At 34.3% G+C, this 3,848-nt stretch overlaps 1 pseudogene; it reads right to left on the minus strand.

The window, feature by feature from the left end:
- Positions 1-553: 553 nt before the first annotated feature.
- Positions 554-1,059, minus strand: LOC111148401 (annotated as a pseudogene).
- Positions 1,060-3,848: the final 2,789 nt, after the last annotated feature.

Consider the following 3,848-nt stretch of genomic DNA (forward strand, 5'->3'; position numbering starts at 1 on the left):
TGACATATTTTAATCATTTGGCAAAAGTTATACACGCTATGGAAGACAGAAACCTTTATTAAATAAGCCCTAAATTACAATGAAAACTAACATGGATCCTTATATATTAAGGAACACATAATTATACAGGTTGTCCCAAAAGATCCAGTAACCTTACTAAGTTTCATACAAAGACAAGCTGAGTAAGGTAGTAAAATACTACAGGCTACAGATTCAAAAAGCATCTGAATAAAGTTTGAATCCTGTTCCATCACTTATTGCTTGTAATACCATGGGCAAGTCACTTAACCTCTCTGCACATCGGTTTCCTGATCTCTAAAACACAACTATGACTGAAGGAATTAGACATTTCATAAATTAGTTAACTTTAAAAGAATTTTTATTATTATTATGGCACATAATCAATAAACATAAGGTCAGTGAAAACTGATACAGACTAGAGTTTCTACTTTTAGATCAAAGGACATGGTGCTTTATTTTTTTTATTCCATATAATTATTTTTAATGTCCAGTGTCTGTAATACAAGGCCACAGCTTTCTCACCAACTCAAGTTTATAAATTTTGAATTGGCTTGTGAGGCCAATAGAGATATTTCTTCTTGTCTAATTTGGTTTCTGGAAAGACTTCATTCAGGTCCTCAACGATCATCTGATCAAATGGAACTAGGTGATCAAATGGAACTATGTTCTTCATCTTCTCCAGCTCTTTTTTCATATACCTCAGTCCTAGCCTTTGAGAGAGACAAAAACTCAACACAACTTTTCACATCTTCTTTTTGTTCAGCATCCATCTGAACAGTCTATTTGTCCTCTGGCACAGGAACCTTCCAGGCATTAAACCTTTTTCTCAAAGTCATCTACCAAGGCAGCCTTTACCAAACTGGCTTTGTAGTAAGTCCAGTCGGTAGCAGGTGGATTCTCAGGGACATCAGCCAACATGGAGGTAAAGGTCTCATTATGGGATTTCAGGGAGTTAACAAGGACCTTTAGGTTGTGGGGTATGATCTCCCCAAAAGCTACCCAATCAATGGCCTTTAAAGCAAGTTTTCGCCCAGCCATCTTGAGATCCTTCACCAACCCTGGTAGCCCAGCAGGACACAGTGCCTTAAAAATAGACAATTCCACAGTACCAATGAACTAAAATAAGAAAAATTTCCAAAACTGTTCTTGTAAATCTCTAAAGAACAGTTTCAAAGTAATATAAATTATTTAATTAAAGAGAAAGTTGACAATTTTAGACCTTGAAATAGAAGGTTTATGCTAAAAAAAAAAAAAAGTTTACATAAGGCAAGCCAGTAAAATGGGCTTTTAGTAAATGGGTTTGTCTTTGGGTTAACAACTATTTTTTTCTCTTTCTTAAGCACTGACAATAATCAGTATTCATGAAAGCAGAATCCATTTGTAGTTTTGCATACTGTTCTTTTCCAATACTAGCACTTAAAGAACACTCAATTAATAATTCTTAATAAGCAAATGGCTATCAGCTACTATCTCTGGAACTGAAAATTTTTCACTTCAGGGATGTTGCCTAATGTGTTCTGTGGTAATAGTTTGATAGTGTGATGCCAGGCATTTTTGTGACTTATGACATAAATATTTTTTTAAAAGGCCAATTGTGATGTTTAATTTTATATGTCAACTTGTTTATACTTTATATGGTACCCAGTTATTTAATGAAACACTAATCCATGTGTAGTTATGAAAGTATTCTGTAGATGTTGCTACCATCTACCATCAGTTGACTTTAAAGAACAGACATTATCCTCAAAAATATGGGTGGGGCTCATCTCTTAAGTTGAAAGCTTTTTTTTTTTTTTTTAAGATTTTATTTATTTGACAGAGAGAGAGATCACAAGTAGAGAGAGAGAGAGAGAGAGGAGGAGGCAGGCTCCCTGCCTAGCAGAGAGCCTGATGTGGGACTTGATCCCAGAACCGAGATCAGGACCTGAGCTGAAGGCAGAGGCTTACCCCACTGAGCCACCCAGGCAGCCCCTTAAGTTGAAGGCTTTAAGAGCAAAACCAGATGGCCATGGACAAGAAGATATCTGGCCTCCAGCCTGCAGCATTTCCTCCTAGGTTTCCAGCCTGCCCTGCAGAATTTAGACATGCCAGTCTGCACAAGTGGGTGGCCACTTTCTTAAATCATGAATATACCTGTGTGTATGTATATGGTACATGTATCTTATTGGTTCTGTTTATCTGGTGAACCCTGACTGATATGCCAACAAAAGTGAATGATGTTTTTTGAGTCTTTAAAGTACTAAAAAGACATCAAAAGTAGAACACACCAAGTGATACTATAGCTTTCAACCTTTAGTTTTAACTAAAACAAAATGCCTTTTCTTTGATTTCACTCCCAGATTATAGATCCCAACCAACAAATATCACATTTAATATTCATGTCCTTTGAGCCTTGTGTATAAGAATATAAAGATTTCTCAGAATCAAAACTATGTATCATTAAATTCAATTAAAAAGACTCTAAAACAGAATTCTTTAAAGATTATCCATAATATCAATAACACAGACAACTGAAATCATATAGAATGTACTTATATCACACTAGTAGTGAAAACTAAGATATCATAATTGTGTTCATGCAATAAAAACTAAGATATGATAATTGTGTACTCCATACCTATAAATCTATAGTTCCACCCTTTAGCATATGCCTAAGAGAAATAGCTTATCTATTCCAGGCAAATGAAGGATTTAGCCAAAAATACCCAATAGTAGTTATTTCTTTATCTTTAAAGATTTTATTTTTAAGTAATATCTACATCCAACATGGGTCTCAAACTCACAGTACTGAGATCAAGAGTTGCAGGCTCTATCAACTGAGCCACCCAGGTGCCCCTCCAATCCTATTTAAAAACTCACTTTATATCACCAAAATAGAAAATGTCATTTTTAACATAAAAACTAGCATAGGTACAACAATGCAATGTTGACATTGAGAAATGCAATATATTTATGTAGCCTGAGACACATGAACCATGCTACAAAAGTGTTCATTTTATTGTCATGTACATTTTGTGGGGTAAGGGAGGGAGAATAAATATCAAGGGTTAAAATATAAATCGTGGAACACAAGCTTTTGGCTGATTTTATTTATACTGGACATCTTAACCCCTTTATACACTTACTGAGAAAGACATATACCAGAAATTCCTTCTTGAATATTTTCCTTCAGTTTTTCCATAACCTCCAGATATTCCCATTCCCTCTCACAATGACTGTCCTAAAGTTAAATTGTTCAAAGGAAGCAATTAAGGAACGCAATCAGGTTGTACATCACAAAATGGAGACAACTTAGCAATTTCTTCTATTTAAACATAAAAAATGATTTTAAAAATTCAGTACATTTCTGAAAACCTATTTTTGTCTCCTCCTTTCTACCCTCATCTTCTATTCCCAAGTCCTATTGCCCAGTCACAGCAACAAAAGCCCATTTTATCATACATTGTGACCTCAAACCGTGTGAAGAAATAATGCTGCTAGATTCCAAATGTATAGCTATGTCAAAGAAGTAAAAAGCATAGAGCTGGCCTGGAAAATGGCAGCATTTTATGACCACAGTTTAGTTTATGTTCATTTCACAAAATCTACTGAAGTTACAAAAGACTTAAAGTTTTTTCTGTAATTAATAAATTGATCCTCTGTCTCTCCATTTCTTATTCCTTAATTCCAATTCTACCAGCATGGTTAATATTGCTAAAAACATCTATGGAGGATTAATCTTTTGGTCATAATTTTTAAATGGATATAATAATTGATTATATATATAATTCACTGCCTAATCAGAAATAAAATTTTAATTCCATAAAAGATGTTTAATAGCAATTTTA

This window comes from Enhydra lutris, unplaced genomic scaffold (genome assembly GCF_002288905.1).
Source record: "Enhydra lutris kenyoni isolate GAN:26980312 unplaced genomic scaffold, ASM228890v2 scaffoldscaffold19, whole genome shotgun sequence".
Classification (NCBI taxonomy): Eukaryota; Metazoa; Chordata; class Mammalia; order Carnivora; family Mustelidae; genus Enhydra; species Enhydra lutris.